The 23,106-nt window shown below is 32.0% G+C and overlaps 1 long non-coding RNA gene across 2 annotated transcripts in view; it reads right to left on the minus strand.

The window, feature by feature from the left end:
• LOC134757061 (uncharacterized) overlaps window positions 1-23,106 on the minus strand; it is a 450,478-nt gene that overhangs the window by 380,463 nt on the left and 46,909 nt on the right. The window lies entirely within an intron of this gene.

Below are 23,106 nucleotides of genomic sequence, written 5' to 3' on the forward strand. Positions count from 1 at the left end.
GTTTTGTTATATTTTGTCTGACATACTCTTTATTTGTTCTTCATTTTTCATTTTTTTTCCTAAAATCCTGAGTTGAATTTTTTTTTTTTTTTTCCAGCACTTGACATATATCACTCTGTTTGCTTCTACCTTGCCTGGTTTATGAGAAATCTCTGTTATTCTATCCTTTGTTTTTATGTATGCAATATCCACACCTCATTCCGGCCTACCTCACCCTGGCTATTTTATAGGTGTCTCACTTGTACTTTGCTGTTTGTTATTAATTTTGGAATATTTGTTCCCATTCTGTCTTTTTTCTCTGTGATTACAGTAATAAAAGTATTAAGTATTTTGTATATTATCTCATAGCTTTCAGATATTTTTACTATTTTTCTATTTGTGTTTTAGTTTAGGTAATTTCCATTTACTTATTTTCAAGTTCCCTGATTCCTTCCTCAGCTATGTTGCTTTCAGTAATCAGCTTACTTCATCTCTGTTATTTTCATATTTTGCATTTCTTTTGACTTCCATCTCTTGCTCACACTACCCATGCAATTTTGCATGTCAACCTTTTCCATTAGTCTTTAACATGTTTTTCAATATTTTAAATTTTCTCTCTGGTAATTCCAGCACATATATCATATTTGAGTCTATTTCTATTGATTGATTTGTTTCATGGTAGTGAGTTATCTCTTACCTCTTCACAATTTTTGGCTGAATTTCAGAAATATTGTGTAGGGCAATATTTTATATTTACACAGTTTTGTATAAATATGTTTGGATGTTTGGAAAGCACCAACTCATTTTGCCTTGGGCCATTAATAGCAATGTTTTGGTCAATGCAGTCAGGAGTTGAGGTGAGTTTGAGCTTTGTTGTTGTCGTTGCTATGATTAATCTCAGGGCACCATAAGCTTTAAATTCCTTCAAAAGACAATGTTTTCATGGTGGAAGCTTGTTTCACAAAAGATTTTTCTCAATAACTACTCTATCCTTAATTTTGTGTCTCCCATTTGCACTGTGCCTCACAGAGGGATGTTCTCTCAGCAGCATTCCCCTATAAATTGAGAACAGCTTGTTAGCTGAGGGTGGGAAAAGGATAGAGGATGGGGATTGTAAAACTTTAGTTTTAGTTTTAGGCAGGCATTTGGTTGGCAGATCTCAGGAGTCTTGCTTTCTCAATGTCAATATTCGCTCCCTACCCAAATGTAGACATAAGTTTAACACATATACTTGATGCCCTTCCTTTCCCTAGGATTACACCTTATATTGTATTCCTTCTACACAGCTACAATGGATTTTTCCTTGTGCTCTAAGGATAATAATATTTGTTTTTCTCTCTTTAGTTTAAGGCTCTTTTCCCCTATAGAGGAGATAAGGGAGACCAATCTGATAGGTTCCACGTCTTTCTTACAACAGCTGTTGTTCTTCTCTATACTATGATGGATGTTTTCTCAGGGATCTTGCAAAATTTTTTTTTTTGGATGTAAGCCATATTTGGCTTTGATCTATTCATTAACAACTTCTGGTGAATTCTTCTTACTGGTATCTGACTGCTTTTATCCTAGGTCTCCAACTCTCTCTCTCTCTCTCCCCCTCCGCTTAGGCCCCAGTGTTTCTGTAGGTTTCAGAAGAGTTAGTTTTCCCTGCTTTTTGTCGGATTCAACAAAACCGTGGCTTTTTGTTTCACTCAACTTTTATTGCTTTGTTTGTAAAGATGGGAGTGATAGTCTCTAGTCTTTCCATCTTTCCACATCCTAGATAGTAACTAGAACTCTGTGCTTGATTTAAAATATACCTGGATATTCATGAACTCTTCAGTTGTTGTTTTTTTTTAACATTTTAAAACATGTTTAGACCTTCAAAACAAAAATCATACATTTCCTGCATAAATTCCTTTTTATAAAACATTTTTCATGACTTTCACAGGCAATCTTCAACATGCCTTACCTTTCTGACTATGTTTTATAACCTTCCTTACTAAAGGTGCATTCTTTTTTTTTTTTTTTTTAAGAGATGGAGTAATCTCAGCACTTTGGGAGGCCGAGGTGGGTGGATCACCTGAAGTCAGGAGTTTGAGACCAGCCTTACCTACATGGTGAAACTCCGTCTCTACTAAAAATATAAAAATTAGCTGGGCGTGGTTGTGGGTGTCTGTAATCCTAGCTACATGGGAGACTGAGGCAGGAGAATCCCTTGAACCCAGGAGGCAGAGGTTGCAGTGAGCCAAGATGATGCCCCTGCCCTCCAGACTAGGTGACAGAGCAAGACTCCGTCTCAAAAAAAAAAAAAAAAAGAGATGGAGTATAAACGGAGTATAAACTCCTTTTCCTTAAGTATGAACTTTCTTTCATGATTTCCTTATATCAAATGAAATATGGCAAAGTGACATTATTTGACTTTACATGCTAGGTCAGAAGAAAAGATTGTTTTTGTGCAGATTTCTTAGATTGTCTTCTTTGAAAGCCCTAAGCCTTCATATAAGGATTCTAGGTTATTTGACGCTGCTACCCTGAAAACAGACTATGTAGAGGACCCACTTAGAGGTAGAGAGGAATGCTGAGGAAGGTTTTCAAGCAGTAAGCAGTCCCATCTTCCATCTTATTGGGTCCTCCCAGCTCAGACATCAGACATCCAAGTAAAAAAGCCCTCAAGATGATTCCAGGTTTTGCTAACTGTTTGACAGAATCCTCATTTGAGACCCTGAGAGAACCCAATCAGTCAAGCTGCTTGCAAAATTCAAACCCACAGAAACAATGAGAAATTTTAAATAATTTTGTTATTTTAAACTGCAAACTTCTGTGATTATTTGGTATGCATTCATAGATAATTGATGTAGAATCTTATTTATGTATTAATTCTAATTGGCTTTAGAAATTCCCCTCTATATTTAGTGCTTCTCAAAAGTATTGGTATTGGTAGTTCTCATTAAATTTGAATTACAAATGAACAGAATGAACATGATCACTAGTATAATAACACCATTCTAGAAGCTGATTAAAGATAACAGAAAGCAGTTGCATTTTTCCCAATTCCTTACAATTATGACAGCAATTCTTTACTTCAATTGTGAACCTGCCAGATTACATAAATAAAAATGAGGTTACATAATATTTAGGCTGAAAATCTTTAATTAAATATTGGGTATTGTTTAAAGTAACACTAGAATAATAATAGGCACCCCCTTTACAAACAAATCCATTTAGTTCTTGCCCAGACAATTTCCTTTCTTTAAATATTTGCCAAATCATTTTATGAAAGAAATTTCCCCTGGTTTTCAGAGTTATTTTAGGGCTCTCTCTTTTGTTCTTTCACAGGGGTATAAATTTCACAATCTCAATTACCTGATTACCATATTGGACAAGCTATTTGAGAATGAGAATTATATCTTGTTCAGTTAACACTAGAAATGGGCAAATAATAGCCCATCAATATGTGCTGAATATTTAATGCATTATTTGTTAATGTATCATTTCAAATGTCAACTTCTGTGAGTAATTTATATAGAGTAGGTGTATATGTTTTTTTTTTTAAATTCTTATTATTCATGCCATGGGATTACAAAAAAAAACACTAAAAGTATTATTTTCTTTGGAGTCAGAACAAGAGAGGAATACATGAAGTTTGAATAATATCTTGCTATACAGCTAAATTTTCTCAGACAAGGGGATGGAATATGATAAGCCTTGGTAAGGAATAAAATAAACAGCCATATTTTTCAGATAGAACAAATTATTGCAACATAGTAAATGAAACCATAAGTGAAAGAAAGCTTATAACCCTTGAACATTTCTTAATTGTTAAGCAGTGTAGGAGAAACATCTCAGAATCAATCTCTGCCTCGAAATAGAAGTGTGCTGCTTAAGACTTAACTTCACACTTGGAGCTACAGTGTACCAAAAAGAGAGAAAGGATAGCAATGAAGAAAGATTTTTAGATTAAAAACTATCAAAAATATGGTCTTAAATTTATTCTAATGATTATTCTATCCCTATTAAATCTTAATGTCTTTTTGAGTTTATAGTTTAGTTATTCAAAGTCTAAAGTCCATCAAAAAATTAGAAAATGAACAATTACAAGCTTATTTTGCTGAATTGGGAATGTTACACTCAACTCCAGAGTAAATTCATGCAAGTTAAAACAAATAAGCTAACACCAAAAAAAAACTATTATCTCAGTTGCTGACAACTTTTTAAAAAAATTATTTCTTGTTCAGGGAAATAAGTCCACGAAATAATTAATATAAAGAGTCTTAAAAGGTGTCCGATATAATATATTTTACATTTTATACAACATATCATTTTTAGTTCACATCAGAAGGATAGTTTTTACTATTTGCTACAGGCACTTTTTTAAAGTCTTGAGTCTATATATTCCTTTGTTTTCTTTGGTTTTGTTTTAAAGCAGGATTGATTTTTACACTTCTATTTTTTTATTTTTTACAAATTGATTTATATTGTTTCTTTTAATTAAATTAACTGCACTTTTTCTTACTCATCTTATTACTGTTTTAGATTTTGTTGACCTAACACTATTGAAATAATCTTTTTTATCTTGCCTCTCTCTCCTTTCAAGTAGCCCTAATCAACTGTATCAATGAATAGCATCAATACAGGCCAATACTTTTGATTTATAGTTTTGTACCTTGCTAGTCCAGTGACCTTGAATAAATTGCTGAATCCTTTTGAGCCTCCTTCTTTGTTTGTAAAATGTGAAAACTTTCTTATGTGATTTTGAGGGTAAATAAATGATGTATCTAAAGTACTCAGTATCATGTCTGACATACAGAAATGCACAATATAAGGATTGTAAATCCAAAATTCTTAAGATTCTAGTCTTATCACCATCAACTAGTTGTTTCGTGACTTTGGGCAAGTTTCTTAATATCTTTTACTCTCAGTTCTTATAAAATGGGAATAATACTAGTAAACTATGCTAAAGGGGCTTATGAAAACTGAATAAAATAGTACATATAAAGTACCCAGAAAATCGTCTGAAACATAATAAGCACTCAAAAATTATCAGTTGTAGTTATTTTATTTATTAATATATGTAAGATAGCCTTATTTCAAATAGCTACATAATTATAGCCATGGATTTTGATTGATTCCTTTAATTCAAATAGTGTTTTTAGATTGGAACATGAAATAATTTACATAAAGAAACTATGCTTAATATGAATACTATTATAAAGATTCACCTCTAAAATAATTTTTAAAGGTTTAATATTTTTAATGTATTGTATTCACAACTTAGAGAACATTAGAATCTTGAAACTATCAATTTATACTCTGTACTTTTAAAGCTACTGTGTCAGTCATCCCCAAGACCACTATTAGGCTCAAGGATTTGCTAATAAGGACCCACAAGGCTAGGAAAGCTGTTACACTCAGTTATGGCTTATTTCATTGAGAGGATACAGATTAAAACCAGCAGAGGGGAAAAATGCATGGACTAAAGTCCAGGAGAAATCATCTAGATGTCCACACTTGTGAAGTCAAACAGGAATGCACTTAATTCTCTCAACAACGATGTATAACAATACATGCTAAGTGTTGCTAACTAGGAAAGCTCACCAGATTCTTGATGGCCAGTGTTTTGTTGAGAGTCAGTCAGGCACATGACTGACCTCAGATGCTCAGACTTCAGCACCTGACCACAGACCAACATGACCTGTATAAAATACATCGCATTTGTGGAATAAACTTATCTGGTCAAACTGGTACAACATGGGCCAAGGCTTCAGGCATATAAAAGCAGGCATTTGCCATAAGTAAAGTGTGACCCAAGGCCTCAGGCATATAAAAAGACTCATTGGGAAGACTATTTCAAGGGAACAAGGGTTATCTCCCAGCAATTGGCCAAGTACTTTTTCATTTTTTAAAATAGATCTATATTTGGAATGGGCTGAGTCTGAGCAATCCAGACTACTAAGTTTACCTTTTATTGACTATTGCCCTCTCCTTTTCTTCTTTTTTAATTTTTTTTTAAAAAACTTTTATTGTGCATAATAGATGTACATAGTTTTGGAATGCATATGATAAGTTAATACATGTATATAGTTTGTAAAAATCAAATCAGTATACTTGGGATATACATCATCTGAAATATTTGTCTTTTATGCTGGAAACATAACTAGCATAAACTAACCATTTTGGAATATAACAATACAGTATTGTAAACTATAGTCACCCTTCTGATCTATCAAGCACTAGGTTTTATTTTTCCTATCAAACCATATATTTGTACCCACTAATCAACTTGTCATCCCTCCCTCCCCTTTATCAATCTGCTTTCTATTTTCATGAGATCCATTTCCTCGGCTCCCACATATGAGTGAGAACGTGCAGACTATTATCCTCTTCTATGGGTATTCCTTCCTATTATTTTCCCACTTACCTATTTCTTCACAAAATTATTCTAAATATAAATATCTTCTTTGAATTTGTACCATAATAATCTCAAATATCACTATTCTCACAGTGTATTATTCCTATCCACTTCCTATCAGCTAAAATATTTGACACGTATATGTATTTAATTTATGGTTTCCATACGTATGTTTATTATATGCTTCTTTTTATATGTTCTGTTTCATTCTGACCAAGAATTCAGCAAGGGGGTCAGTCTTTACTTGTGTATCTCAATTGCAATTTTTAAAGTTTGTTTGTATTTTAGTTGCTCAATAAATGAAGTAATCTGACTGCCCTTTATTAGTTTTCTTTCTTAATCTCAGGCTGACTTCCACATTTCATAACTTGATATTGGATAATTTTCACAAAAAAGAAAAAAAAAGTTACCAAATAGTCTGTTGTTAATTTTCTTTAGAATACCTTAAATAAAATTTTTCGTTATCAAATCCCTCTTATACACCTAACTGGATTATTTTGATGAATGTATTAAAATAATACACATATAATAACTTTGAAAACATAAGCAAATTATTATTATATCACCATTTTACCCAAAAGATTCAATGATAAGAAGGGAGTTTAATGTTCAGAGCTATTAAGTATATTTATTTTCTATTACATCCATGATTTTTGTTATATTTATATAAATTTTTAACAACATTTGGTTTTGTTTATAGTAGAACTATTTTCCATCTGAATAGAATCAAATCCCTCTGAAATAGCCTTAGGGAGCTTGCTAAATAAAAATGTTAAGTTACATGAAATAGCTGTTACTATTATAACAACATTAAATAACATTTATTGGCTTGCTAATAGAAAATATCTGTTCTTCCATTATTACTTGAATGTCCCAATCTAAAATAACTAACTCTACAAGATTAAAAAGAAGCAAGCGAACAAAGAGACATGTTTGCCTTCAGCGCCTTGGAGTAGAATTAAGGATAAGAATAGGTAAATTGTTAAGTAAAAATTTCTAAAAGAATATTGTGTGAAATATATAATCTGCAATTGTACCAATGCAATCCTCAATGTTGAGATGCTGATGCTCTCAAATTATTCCTATGTGTGTGCACACTCACAAAAATTTCAATGCAGTTGAAAATTATTGTTTCTTTCAATATAATGCTGGACAATATCTCTAACTCTGCTGCAAAGTTCTCTATATAAACCAGATATAGTGGTGATTTATTTTATAGTAATGTAAGGTGCAATATTTAGTCTTTTTGCTTATTGCAATATAAAATCCTATATTTTTCTCAAGTGCTAAGTTGTTTTATCACATAAATAAAAAGTAATTTCAGCTCAACCAAAAAAAAATCATTTCAATAAGCTTGGATAAATTTAATACCAGTCCAATTTTTATATTGCATTTGAAGCATCTGGCAATTTTTATTCTATTCAGATCAGCCATTTTAAAGAATCAGAATAGTTGTTAAACTGTTTGCTGTCATTTTCATGCTCCGTCATGGATCCTGCTAAAAAGCATTCAGGGAAACAAACAAATAAGAGCTTCTCTGTATAAGTCAAACTGGGAGGGATTGCCAACTAGGGGACTCATAAGTCTTTCTTTTATTCATTCTTATAGAACACTGTTTATTTTAAATAGAAAATAAACTGTAAAATAAATTATTACCTGAAGCTATCAAAAGCAGGTGTTGTTCTCCATAAGGCATTACTGGTTTTCAGCAAGACATATTTTGTTTTTATTTATAATTAAAAAATCATTGAACTTGTGATTAGCAACACGTTAAGAAATGAAACTCAATTCAAATGTAGTTGTGCTGTGTTGCCAAGCAATCTGATGAAAACGGAAGGGAAAACCCAGAAGATTTTTGTAGAGTCAGAAAATATCAGATTGTAGAGTTTCTGAAATATATTGTAAATTTCTAGTTATACATGAGAAACAGGATGCATTCACTTGCCAGTATTTCCTTCAGAAGTAACATTGTAATAGATAAATTTTAAATAATGGAAACATTCAAGAATAAAGTGAAATGGAGGCAACTACTGATAAGAGAGAAAGTAATTGGAAATCTTCTAAAAACAGATGGAGACTTTTTATTGTTTTAATAACACAGGTACAAGTGATTCTGAAAAAAGAAAAAAAAAGCAAGTTTTTTTTTAGAGACTTTTAAACAGTCTAAAATATTGTCATCACCACTTATATTAAAATATAGAGGTCGGGCATGGTGGCTCACACCTGTAATCGCAGCACTTTGTGAGGCCAAGGTGGGCAGATTATCTGAGGTCAGGAGTTCCAGATCAGCCTGGGCAAGGTGGCGAAACCCCGTGTCTGCTAAAAATATGAAAATCAGATGGGCGTGGTGGCACTGGCCTGTAGTCTCAGATACTCAGGAGGCTGAAGTGGTAGGATCACCTCAGCCCAGGAGGTCAAGCCTGCAGTGAGGTGAGATCAAACCACTGCACTATCTACAGATACGTATAAAGTAGTTAAACTGTATTTCTTTTTGAGACAGGGTCTAGCTCTGTCCCCCAGGCTGGAGTGCAGTGGTTTGATCTCAGCTCACTGCAGGCTTGACCTCCTGGGCTGAGGTGATCCTCCCACTTCAGCCTCCTAAGTAGCTTAGACCACAGGCCAGTGCCACCACACCCATTTAATTTTTGTATTTTTAGCAGACACGGGGTTTCTATTTATAGATACATATCTATTTATAGATATATATTTATAGATACATATAAAGTAATGAAACTGGTAAGAGGATTTTCTGAAAGTTTGTACAACTACTACATATTTATTCTAGACATCTCCCAAAGCATTAAGCAGAATAAATTCAAGGGTCTCCTGTACAAGTGATAGATCATTCTTCACAGGATACATACTAAGAATAACATACTAAGAGTCTCCAGGCTCTTAGGGACAGCAAGGGCAAGCATGAAGCCCTTCACTGGAAGAAAAAAAATAAAAGGGGGTTTGAAAAGTCTTTAGAGAGAATGATGATTACCACTGGCTTTTCCTCTTTACCTTCTGGGAATCTTCCTTTAGGAGCAATTCTATCAATAGTAAAGGATATGGAAGTGTTTGGAGATGGTTAGACAAAACAGGAAAGAAATACTCACTTCAGGAAATAGACAATGCTGTCAAGTGCCAAATCACCACAACGTATGTACCACTATCTCTGAAGTAGTCTAAAATTGTTCCATTATGATATAATATTTTAAGAATGCTATTATAACTATGGAGTTACATTCCAAAATAAATACCTACTGAGTTGGGAAGGATGCCTCTGAGCTATGTTAATTAAGAGGAGGAAACTATGCAGCAGGGGTGGCTCTTTCTCATTATACTCCTAGTAGTGCAGTATAACTTTATGACTATGTTCACATGATAAAAGAAGTTTATATATATGTATATAAATTCATAAAATGAGTAACTTTTATAAAACAACTCCTATATCTCTTGTTCAAGATAAAGAAACAATGACTTGTGTCTAGGAAGAGAAGCTGATTGGAATTTTAGAACTGCTGTGTACCTGTGCTGTATTTATCGGTCATTTAAAAATTATATTGGCACTACAATAGGACTTTTATTCTATAGACATTTTTCTTAATGTATTATGATGTTTACAACAGGGCCAACAAGTGCTTTTTGTAAAGGAATACAGAGTAAATAGGCTTCATAGGCCAAGAGATAAAAAAAATGACTATATATAGGTATTATATAACAAGGAAGAAGAAATTACAAATAATTTTATTAGCAAAATTTAAAACATTATTTTTCCATATCATATATCCACTTGTATAGATTTATAATTATTGTTTCAGATAATTGTCTTCTGAATAACATAAGAAAAAAAGAGGAGGTGAAAGCCAAAAATAAAATAATGATGGTTTTTATATTTACCTATGTAGTCACATTTACCAATGTGCTTTATTTCTATTTGGCTTCAGTTATTGCCTAATGTACTTTCAATTTATCCTGAAAAGTTCCCTTGAGTATTTATTGAAGGGCAGATCTACTATTGACAAACTTCCTCTGCTTTTGTTTTACTGAGAATGTTTTCAATTTCTCTTTAATTTTTTTAAGAACAGTTTTGCTGGTTAAAAAATTTTGGTTGATGTTTGCTTTTATTCATCACCCTGAATAAGTCATCCTGCTACCCTCTGCTTTCAGGGTTGTTCATGAGAAATTGTGTGTCAATCTCATAAGTTATAAGTTGCTTCTTTCTTGTTACTTTCAAGATTCTCATTTTTTCTTTGGCTTTAACAACATAATTATAATACATGTCAGTATGACTCTCTTTGAGCTTTTCCACATGGAGTTCATTGACCTACTTGGATCTATAGGCCGATGTCTTTCCCCATATTTAGAAAGTATTCATCTACTATTTATGTTTTTTCTTTCTGGCCCTTTCTTACCTCTCCTTCTGGGATTTACATTGCGTGTATTTTGGTGTGCTTGATGGTGCCCCACAGGCCTCTTAGGCCCTATAGATTTTCTTTATTCTATTTATTTCTGCTTCTCATATAATAGTCTTAATTAATGTATTTTTAAGTTTACTTATTTCTTCTGTATTCTCAAATTTGCTGTTAAATTCTAGTAAATTTTTCACTTCAGTTATAAAATGTTTTATTCTAGGATTTCTATTTGGATTTATTTTTATAAGTTCTCTTTCTATTGGGATTCTATATTTGGTGAGATTGTTATCCCTTTTTTGTTGTTGTTGTTGTTGTTTTTTTAGTTGTTTTCATTGATTTTCTTTAACTCTTTAAGAATAGTAAAGATACCTGATATAAAATATTTGTCTAGATAGTTTAATGTCTGGGGTTCCTCCCATACATTTTCTAGTAATTCCTTTTCTTTATTCCCTTATGAGTGGTCTATACATTCTTGTTTCTCTTTATAGTTCATATTTTCTTTTTTTAAAAAATTGGATATTTTGAATATTATGATATTTTAATTCTGGAAGTCAGATTCTGCCCTGCCCTAGAGCTGATTATCATTGTCAGTTTTAGCTGTTTGTTTAAACACTTTTCTAAACTGGTTTCGTAAAGACTGTATTCTCTGTCATGTGTGGTCACTTGGTCACTGACAGATATCTCTGTTCCGTTAGCTTAATGGTCAGCATGTTACTCAAAACAGATTTCCTAGAACACCTAGAGACTAAAAATAAAAAATAAACTCCTACTCTTTGAAATTACTTTTGTGTTGAGCATGTGTTTTCAGTGCTAGTTGGCCCCTTTACAACCCTGCCTCAGCTGTCAAATTCTGCTTTCATGGAGCCTAAAAGTGAGCAAGAGGTGAAAGAATAGCATCTTCTTTGGTCATTAATGAGCTTGCATTCAGCCCCAGCAATGCATGTTGCCTTCTGTACTCCTCTGTATAAGTGAAAGCTCTCTTATCTATTTTTGTCTTCAATCTCTGTTTTCAGGGCTTTTTTGTTCCATTTATTATCCCTTGCTCAATACCTGCAGCTCTTATATTTTCCTTTAAATGCTTTCAACATATGCCTTGAGAATGTTTTTAAGTAGATAAAACAAAGGTAAGCAAAGTCCCAGGAAACCACCAGGGAAATCGAAACACACAACCACTATTCCTTAAGCAAAAGATCCATGTTGCCTACTCTTTTATTGAAAATTTGGCAGCTTCTTTCCTTATTAAGCATTTCCCTGGTTGTTGTAAGATTTTGGTTCTATTACAGAGATCTAAGAAGTTTAGTCTGAGAAATTTTGCCAGCCTAATTTTTGCTTTGGTGGAGGGAAAGATGTGGAGTTTCTTACTCTGTCATTTTAGATGACATCAATAGCAAAACATGTATTTTCTAACATTAAAATCTAGCTTGACCACGCAATTACCATATTTTTTCTGCACTTAAAATCATACTAGATTTTTACTTAGATTTTATTATGTCAGATGTTGAACATTTTTAAACAATTTGAAGTTATAAAAATGAATATATTATGTAGGTAATCAAATCACAATGAGAAAATATTTCAATTACACTGAATTTTCCACTAACAATACAAAGAGTAAATCCTGGAACAATTGTGGTTTGAATATTTGAAATGACTATTTGAACAATCCATAGCTTTATAAGAAGAATCATTTTATGGGTAGATATACCTGTGAAAACAGACCATTGTGCCCACAAGTGAAATGTCTTTGATTAGCCTAAAATACAGCTAAAATAAAATTTCACATTATGGATGGAAAACATTTTATATTTGTCTGTCTAATATTACAAAATAGCTGAAACTAATATTGTATCTGGTATATAGTAGAATGTCAGTACATACTTTTGGTCACTTCCTAATTCATTCTATTGATAATGAAGATATGCGTTACTACACAATTAAAGACTGACTGAAAATCTCACAAGTATGTTAAAATATTTTGATTATATTAGTAGCATGTTTATTCTAGATAAGCTTGCTTAAAAAACAAACAAACAAAAAAAAGGAGACGATGTCTCTCTATGCTGTTCAGCTGGTCTCAAATTCGTGTTTTCAAATGATCCTCTTGCCTTGGCCTCCCAAAGGGTTGAGATTATAGGCATGAGCCATCACAGCCATAGGCTTACTTTGCAATTCATAAATTTGTGTTAATCAGGATATAAATCTATATCTGTATATTTATTTTCATTGTGAAGTTTCTTGATTTTACACTGAATGTGATCACATTTTGAGAAAATACAGATAAACTGTCCAATGTACTTAATCTACTAGGAAGAATAGACCTATATTTTATTATTAAAAATTGTGTAAATTTTAGTTAGCTTAATTGAACAATTAAGCTTAAAATGAATAAGAACAGTGTTCACATTCATTTTATTTCTATTTTCCTCTTTCTTAGAGCTTGGACATTTCTTTTAGAATTCCTTCCTTGTTCTTCCTTTCTTTCTTTTTTTATTTTGTATTTTATTTTATTTTATTTTTTATTATACTTTATGTTTTAGGGTACATGTGCACAACTTCAGTAAAAGAAAAAGGGAAGAGAAGCAGATAGCAAATCATTTTCTTCTTTAATACTTCAAAACCTTCCCTAGAAAATTGTTTGGAAGCACCCACATACAAGCAGCATATCTGTGAAAAGTAGTCCATTTTCTATTATGTTCCAGAGGTGGCTATTGATGTATTAGTCTTAAATTCCTACATTTTCTCACACTCCATACATTCCCCATCCTTCCTGAAACAGAATGGTTCAGTAATTCTCAATTCTTAATGTTTGTGAGAAGACAGAAAAGTATCTCAAAAAACAGTGTGGAAAGGAATAAAATGGGGATATTGAGAGCTTTCTGTCAGTGTATTATTTCATCTTTCCTTCATAATCTTTTTATTTATTTGTTATGTTTGAGCAAGAGTGGTAACTGATAATGAGAAATTAAAATGTTCAGTGTTAGAAAATATCTTTAAAAGAATGCTTTGACTATTTCCCTTGTGAGTGGTCCATACATTCTTGTTTCTCTTTATGGTTCACATTTTCTTTTGGTAAAAATTGGACATTTTTACCAAAATTACAAAATTATAATTACAATATTATAATATTGTAATTCTGGAAGTCAGATTATGCACCTCCCTAGAGTTGATTATCACTGCTTTGTGAGTTTTAGCTGTTTGTTTACATACTTTTCTAAACTAGTTTTGTAAAGACTGTATTCTTTGTCATTTACGGTCTCTTGGTCACTGACATCTTTGTTCCATTAGCTTAATGGTCAGCATGTTATCCAAAAAAGATTTTGATTTAAAATTCTGATCTAAATATCTAATTTAAAGGTACTCTTCCTGTAATCAGCTATTCTCTCTCTTTAGCAGTTTCTCATGGTAACTAGTATTTAACACCAAATTTGAAAACAATGTATTTGTATTACCAAATATAGATATTTCCATTTTAGATCTTGACACTGTGGATGACATGGATTAAATTATTTTGCAGCCCAATCTTACCTGTTTACTTATAACACAATTCTTATTTCAACCAGATTTCAGAGTTTGCCTCTCTTATGACTTTTTAGATATTACTCACAGCTGAGACATGCACAGTTCTCTATTTTCTCTCATTTACTAGGTTTTTTGCTAACACTTGTCTATGCTTAATTTTACTATTTATCACTAAATGGTTGGCACATTCTTTATCCTAAAGCTGTATATCCTGATGATGATTTTGAAGTTTTACTCCAGTCGGAGCTGTGTGCTCTCCAGGCCTGCTGTGAACAATACTTGCAAGGACTACCCTTCAGCATCCTCTTGGGAGTCTCTGTCCCTATCTCTAGTGCTAAAAGCTGTAGATCCTGATTCCATAGCTTCCTATTTCTTGTTTACTATCATTTTGTAGCGTATCTTTCAGCAATTTTCAGAGTGTCAAGATCTAAAATGGAAATATCTATGTTTGATAATATAAATATGTTGTTTTCAAAACTAGAGTTAAATATTAGTTAAATACTGTGGATGATATGGATGAAACTTTTTTTCCAGCCAATCTCACCTGTTTACTTAAACAATTGTCAGAGTGTTGATTGTATGCACCTATCAAAAAATTTATTTATTTTACAATCACACTTGTTTCATTATAGGACTACTGTAAAATTCTGCTATAGAAAACAACAGCCCTCTGAATTTTAAATTCCTTCGTTCTTTATAAGGTGTTTTGTAGTATTATTATAAGTTATTTAAAATTTTTATTACTCAATTATTTATCCATTCATTTCTCCCTATCTGCCTCTCTCTCTTTCTTCCTCCCTTCCTCTCTCTTTCTCTCCCACTCCCTCTCTGTGTTCTCTCTGGATGCTTTTAGAATATTCTATCTTATCTCTCATATTTCAGACTTAACAATTTTACAATGCTATGTTTTGATATGGAATTTTGAAAATTATTTGTGTTGGGTTTTCATTAGACCCCTTCGGTCTGACTGTTCCTTAACATGGAGGTTTTATTATGTTCTTGATAATTTCATCTCCTAAATTTTCTCTGTTCTCAATTTTTGCGACTCTTTTAATTATTACATTTCTTAGCTTAATATTCTCATTATCTTCTCCAGTTAGTAATTCGTTTCTGTGAAAATTTTTTTAAAAAGTCTGGGCTCTGACTATAAATTGTTTACTTTTTGTAACTTATTTTTAATTTGCAAAAAATCCTTTTTATTATATAAAAATTTTACATTATATACAATATTATTATGTCAATAAAGCAATAGCCTATTTATAAACTTGAGTCTTTTATTTATTTTTCTTTTTCTTACACAATGTCTTAGATGTTTTACTGCTTTGTGTTTTTTTCCCCTTGGCTTTATTCTTTCTTTTATTTTACAATTTTTTTTCCAAATACATATTAGAAATCAGTGGTTCCCCTACACTTAAGATATGTATTTAAAGACATGATAAAAGAACTTCATGTTTGGTGGCTGAAATTGTGATTGGTGAGCATCACCATCAATTCATTGAAATTAGGGCCAATTATTTAAATTTTAAAAAATTAATCACCATTAACATTTGACATTTTCTTCTGAGCTAGACTGTTTCTCAGAAAGAAATTGAACATTTTGTGTATTAGAGCTCACGAGGCTTCTTCCCACATTACCAGAAATGTGGCATGTGGGAGAGGTAATGCCTCACTGTTCAGTGTGTGTACTTTTTCATTTAATCTCCTTATTTTTGAATATTCTCTTGCCTTCAGAGTTGCTTCAGGTTCCCAGATTCTCTCTGAATCAATCTTTCCTGAGAGAATAAACTTCCATCCTTTTATCAGGGTGAAGGTTGCTGTATTCATTTCCTGCCTTTGCTATAACAAATTACCCAACATCTGTGACTTAAAAAGCAATTTATTTTGTCACAGTTCAGAATCCCAGAAGTCTGAAATCAAGGCGACTACAGAGTTCTGTTCCCTACAGAGGCTATAACAGGGAATCTGTTCCTAGTCTCTTTCAGCTGTGGTGGCTTTCATCATTCCTTGAATGGTGACTGCATCACTCTAATTTCTACCACCACTTTTCCATCACCTTTTCTTTTTCTTTGTCTGTGTCTTCTTCTCCATTAAATCTCTCTCTGCCTTTTTCTTACCAGGATACTTGTCATTGGTTTTTAAGCCCACTCTGGTGATACAGAATGATCTTCTTATCTCAAGATCCTTAATTTACATTTTTAAAGATGCCATTCACAAATTTCACTGATTAGGATGTGGACTTAACTTTTCAGAGAGAGGGGTCACTATTCCATCTACCACAAATAGATAGTTCTGTGACTATACAGTGCAGTAGTAGAAGCTACCTAGATTTCTTTTTCTTGTGTGGATGTTTTTAACCAATCTTTCCACTTTACCAATCTTTTCTTTCTTCCCCCCCCCCCCCCCCAACCTCTGCTTTTAGAGGCAACTTTTTCCTTTCATTCCTGAGCACATTCTGGGTTTTAGGCCAAAAACTGTTTAACATTGTTTATAAGACTATAGGTATGACTCTCACCTTCTTTGCTATGATAATAACTTATCCGTATTTACATGCATTCCAGCTTCGAGAATTATTTGACCTCTGTCAGCTATCGTCATATTTTCTGATCTCCCAGTCATTGCACTGAATGACTCTTACAAAATTTCATGTATGAGCATTTTGAGAAATTTTTAGCAAGGAGATGGAGAAATAGGGAGTCCTGTATTCAGTATAAACACTGTATTTTCTATGTTTAGCCAGAATTATTGCAAAATATTTTTCAAAATTATAAACATATAATAAACATGCCTTTCTTGATAACACTGTCTTCGTTGGTTTTAAGTTTCAAAAATGATGCAAGAAAAATACTTCTAATTTCAGGCCACATTTTAAACATAGGAATAGTTGTATACAACTTTTTAATCTGCATTTATTTGTGAAGTACCACAAGGTGGATTTTGTTTTGCTAATTACTATGAACAGACACTAAATTCTATATAGCTTTAAAATGTCTGGTAAAGAGTATGAGTGCCTGTGCACTAAAGCTATTTTTCATTCTCTAAATGTATTTGGCAAACTTACTGTCTCATGAATCAACAAGCTTTGACCTTGCAAATAAAATAATTAAAAGAAGGATTGTGCATATCACCTGTCATAATCAGTGTTTTCTAAAGACCAAGTGTATCTGAAATTATTTGTCATTTCAAATCCACCTAATGCATTTACATGAATGTCTTAGGTTATATATACTGCCTCCTTTTTCAGCATGCTGATGTTTATTTGTGTTTTCAAACACTTTAATAGTTGAAAAATAATCCATCAATCCCCCATTTAACAGCTGCTCAAGAGTGGTCAATTTATTCTGCAAAATGAACAGTCTGAAGTTCTACTCAGCTAAGTAACTAAATAATACCTAAAAATTAAAAAAAATTAATAGAACAGAAATTAAAATATTGCAATCACTTATGGAATTCATAGTAAACTAGCGATCACGATAAATGTATATTGGACCCTGCTGTTATGTGATATTGGCCAAGTAAATGTATCTTTTGGATTTCAGTCAGTTTATTTCTAAAAGAAAAGCAGTTTTCACCGTTTTACTCTAGAGTATAGCATATAGTGTATATTCAAAGTTTTTGAGAAAAGGCATTCCTGATTGAGAGGATTGAATTATGAATTAATGAAAGAATAAAAAATGCTTTTTAAACGTATACTGAAAAACTAAAAGTCATGAGAAAAAAAATCCTATTATTTTGAACTTGAAATACTTGCTACATGTAAGTGTATAAAATCCATCTATCCCTGAAAATGAGGAAATAGTGTATGAGAAATACTTCTTTCTTCTGTATCTATTGATTTGTTTACTTATGAACTACAGCAAACAACTAGAAAACGATTAGGGAAAGAATTGGGGACTCAACCTTACATTTGTTCTTAAAACCCAATCGTCTATTTATCATGTCTCCTCTATAATTACTCTGTTTTATGTTTTTAGAGTTTATGATTCACTGGGTAAATGACATACTACTTAGCATGATATACTTAAAGAAGTTAACTTAGAAATTAGGTTTTAACCTATAAATTTACAGTTCTCTGCTGTGAATCAAACTGTAACTTGTGCTACAGGAAAATAATCTACTTTGCTTGTGATTTCCTTTATACACAAATGCACAGTTGCACATGAAAATGATAATATATACACTGTTTGACAAGCACCTCCAGCTAAGTATAGTTTTACTTGGTGATGTGTTTATTTGTATCTTTAGGAGAAGGAAAATAAAATTTTCCTCTTATTAGTCCATATAATTTTAGGATGAATCAAGAAAAGACTTGTAAAGTAACTGATGGTATACCATTTAAATAATAAAAAAGATAAACAGTTGTAATACATGGGTAGTAAACATATAAAGTCTAGTAATTAAATAAGACAACATATTAACATATTCAATGACAAAGTGGCATACAAAAATGTATGCCCAATATGCAAAACCTCAGAAATGTTACACACATTGATTATTTTTAGAGTATATAATTACAATGACTTATTTTTAAAAGTAATAGTTAACCCTAAATAAAAATTGCATATCATAATTAAAATAATGAGGTTCTGGTAATAAAATTTCAAATAATATAAGTTAAAAATGGAATTTCATTTTTGAGTGCTGAAAAATATCTATGGTACTTTATTTACTTTTAGATGGCTTGTGAAAATTGCTGTGACCATTTGTTTTCCCAGAATTTTCTTATTCATTCATGTAAACCTTCACATGAGACAACATCCATTGGATGCCTGTGTGGTGAATTATCTTCCACACATTATCTGCATTTCATTTAGTTTAAAAATAAGCCACTTCAGGATAGTAACTACTAATATTTCCAATTTGTACCAATATGACTCTGTACCCAATGTTACCATAACTGACAAAACTGTGACTTGATCCCAAGTATGCCTGAATTCAAAGCAGTTTTATTAACCTTTATGAGTTTACATTAGAGTATAATTAGTGACATCATTGTGATAATACACATTTTTACGGGAGCAGAAAGCAAGACAAAGGAAATAACTGCTTAGCAGGTTAGGCAAACATTACATATAAAGAGTGATACCTGTTTTAATATTTGAACTACAGGAGGCATTTTATCAAATAGAGAAAAGGAAAAGAGGATCAAAAAAAGAAAACAAAGTGAAAATTGCAAAAACATGCAATTGTATTCTTTTTTTTCAATTAGACAAGTATTAAGTACCTACTATTTTCTAGGTATTACAAGAAATTCTAGTAATATTAACAATGCCAAAACTCCAGCCTCTATCAATTTACCTTTGGCTTCTTTAAAATGCACCACATATGCTTATCAACAAGGGATTCACAGCATTACTCATGCCTGCCCCAGCTTCTGCCCAATCTAGGGAAGATGCTGGAAAAAACCACAGTCACATTCCACTGGAAAATACATAGACAATTATAAGTGTTAACAAAAGAAATATTCAATAAGTAAAGCATGCATAGGTACTGAGAAAAAGAGCTTAACTCCGCTCAAGAGATCATAGCGAACTTCAAAGAATAGATAACACCAGATAGATTTGGGGAATTTAGCATAATTCTGTGTGGCTAGAACACAGTGTTGGGGGTGGGAGTTGAGAAAGACTGGAAAAGGAAACACAAGGTCAGATTGTGAAGGGTCTTTTCAGGCAACAGGGAAAATTTTACAACTAAAATAATGTTTAAGTTTGATCTTAGAGGCAAAACAGAAATTCACCAGGTATATAGGAAGTAGAAGAGCCACAGAAATTTCACAAAGAAATATATATAATTAGTGATTACTTTAATGCACAATAACGTAAGAGTTTAAGAGCTGATAAGTTAAAAGTGTATCTATGCTTGATAAATATAGATCAAGGTATTTAAACATATTGGAGACAGAAAAACTAATGATAAAAATATTGGTATACACACAGGAATAGGGTTCTTAACTGATAAATCTATCTGGATTCTCACATATATATCAATATTCATACATTCATAAATATTATAATATTCACAAACGCATAAGTTAATGACAATAATTTAATAGTATTTAATGGTATTCATAAACTCATAAATATGTTTATATATTTATAACTTTTAAAATTGTAATAGATACATATATATCTTTTTATTTCTATACATGATGGTGAAAGAATACTAATTTGTATATGGGATTCTATACTATGTTTTGTCATGGCAACAGTAGGTGAGGCCACTAGCTGAATGGAAAGTGTACAGAAATGGCCGTATCTTCTTTTACATGCCACTTTGGCCCCTTTGAGCGCATGTCTTCTGATGTAGCTGACCGAAGTTGGCTCTGGGTGTTGGTTTATAGAAGTGATAGATAGGCTCTCTAAAGGACTTCAGCTGGGTCATGTTGTTCAGCACATCTTACCAAAATTCCACATCGAAATTTAGGGCACTTCTAAACTAGTAATCTTTTTCTTTTGTTCTTTGCCTGACTTCTTTTTTATAAACCCCATAGTTGAATAGTTAGGCTCCAAAGCTGAATTTGTGAGGAAAATACATTAGGAAATACATGTATCTATCAGGATTATAACTTGATTGACAATATGAACTATGATCAAAGAAAAATTTATTCCAAAGTTTATTTAAAATTATTCAATATCAGACTATAGAAAATATAAAAATAAAACATTTTATCTTCTTCATAAAAATGCTAAATTAGTTATTTACTGATCCATTTTTTCAAAATAATTTTCATTTTGTTGTGTAAAAATTTTTTCACGTAAAATATTTCAGAGAAGGTAAATATCACTGGTTTTAGTCCTCCATTCTATAATTCTTACCCAAACAAATTTTATACCATGCTTTAGAGCATTTTTTTTCTGTCAATTAACTGCTACAGGGTATCCCTGTCAAGGAGTTATTTGATTGATATTTAAGTTGCTATCACTTTCAAGATGTGTGTGTGTGTAGATATATATTCAAATATGTGCATTTTTGAGTTAGTTTATAATCCAGGCCCTACTCCAAAAGTAAATATGGTAATTGAAAGGTACTCCCATTTCCCTTAAACTAAGTGTAAATATAGCATGCTATATTATCAAAACAAAATTTGTAACCAGTCCCTACTTAGGAATAAACATGTATTCTAAATTAGAGTTTGTGTTTTGCCATAGAACAATCTGAAATTTCTTAACAACTATTTGTTAATCACCCTTTAAAATTGTTTTATAAGAATCTAATGTAGAATTTAGAAAATGACTAACATACCATCAGCCATGAACTTTCACAGAATTGGAGACATCACTTACTCTCCACATTAAATAACATATTAAAAAAAGCAAAACTGTACATAATAGATCATTATAATTTTGGTTCCTTATTTATCTTAATAAACATCTCTTAAACTCAGCAATAGAGAAAATATGCCTTCATGAAAATTATATAAAAATTTTATGCCAAAATAAACTCAGCAGTAAAAACTGATGTGAATTTCAAAAATTGCCAATGAGCTTCACAGTTTTCTGGTGGGTTTCCCAGCTGTTTGCAAGTTATTTCTTTTTCAATCCTATGAAATTTATTCTGTACTATACATCACCATTGTAAATTAAATTTCTTATTCCTTTAGTTCCTAATTATTAACTGTGCTTGAGTGATCGCACTAATATTGTGTTTGGCAGTCATCAGTGTCACTAATCTTCAACAAAGCTGTGTGTTTTGTTCTGTTTGCTACTGCCATATGTTGCTACAACATGTTTTATTAGATGGTTGACACACCCAGAAACAGCATGTAGTCTCTCTCTTCATCTATCTACAGCTAGCTTCTCATAATCCTAATAGAATTTATTTAAAAATAAGGAGAATTCTCAACCTTTTTGTAATCTCAGTAATTCATTAGTTTTATAAACTATGATAATCATCTCTTTTGAATTTAATGAAATGTGAAGACAGAGTGAAATATCACATGTGTGGACAATGACACTTTCTTTACTGAAGCATCTAGCATTTTCTTTATGTCCCTTATATTTAGTATTTCTGAATTGATGGTTTAGATTTAACAGTTCCTCCTGGTGACAAAAAAAAAAAGATGCAATGATTGTGATTTTTAATTAAATAATTCAAACTGCAATCAGATCATAACATTTTAACTAGTTTTACTGGTTATGGAAACTTAGAAATGTTTAAAATAACACACAATAACAGCAAGGAAAAACAAATCCTTCTATAATCAAAATGCAGCTGTTTATCATATATAAGAATCTTTACCAAAGTTTACAGAGCATAGACATACAAAAACTGCTACTATCCCAAAATTTCTATCTGAAAAGCTCATTAGCAATGGGGGAAAATTCTGATGCTTTCTTCCTATTATAATAAGACAACCAGAAGTAACATCTGTTCCTTACTATTCCCTACTGACTGTATCTAAGTGAACATGGAAAATTTGTAAATTTGGGGATGGAAGACGGAGCAGCATGCATAGACCGCTTTGTCCTTTTGTCTCCTTGAAAGTAATAGGGGCTGCAAAGAGCAAGGATTTTCCTTGCTCTTTCGACAGCATAGAGGTCATATATCCAACATGCCTAAGACCAAGTGGCTGGGCAGCCATACTCAGATACTTGGATAGCAGGCCCATTTAGCCACAAAAACAAGCCAGCTACACCTAACCAACTCCTACCTAAAAGTAATCCCTCTATGTGCTTACAGGACTCTATATTGTTCTATTTTATTAAGTACATGGCACAAACAATTCTCACTCTTTCTCCTTTTATATTTTAAAATCTCTACTAACTTATTCTCATGATCAATCAAATATGCTCTTATCTCCAATAACTTGTTCAAGGGAATAAG

The sequence above is a fragment of the Gorilla gorilla genome, chromosome 14 (genome assembly GCF_029281585.2).
Source record: "Gorilla gorilla gorilla isolate KB3781 chromosome 14, NHGRI_mGorGor1-v2.1_pri, whole genome shotgun sequence".
Lineage (NCBI taxonomy): Eukaryota > Metazoa > Chordata > Mammalia > Primates > Hominidae > Gorilla > Gorilla gorilla.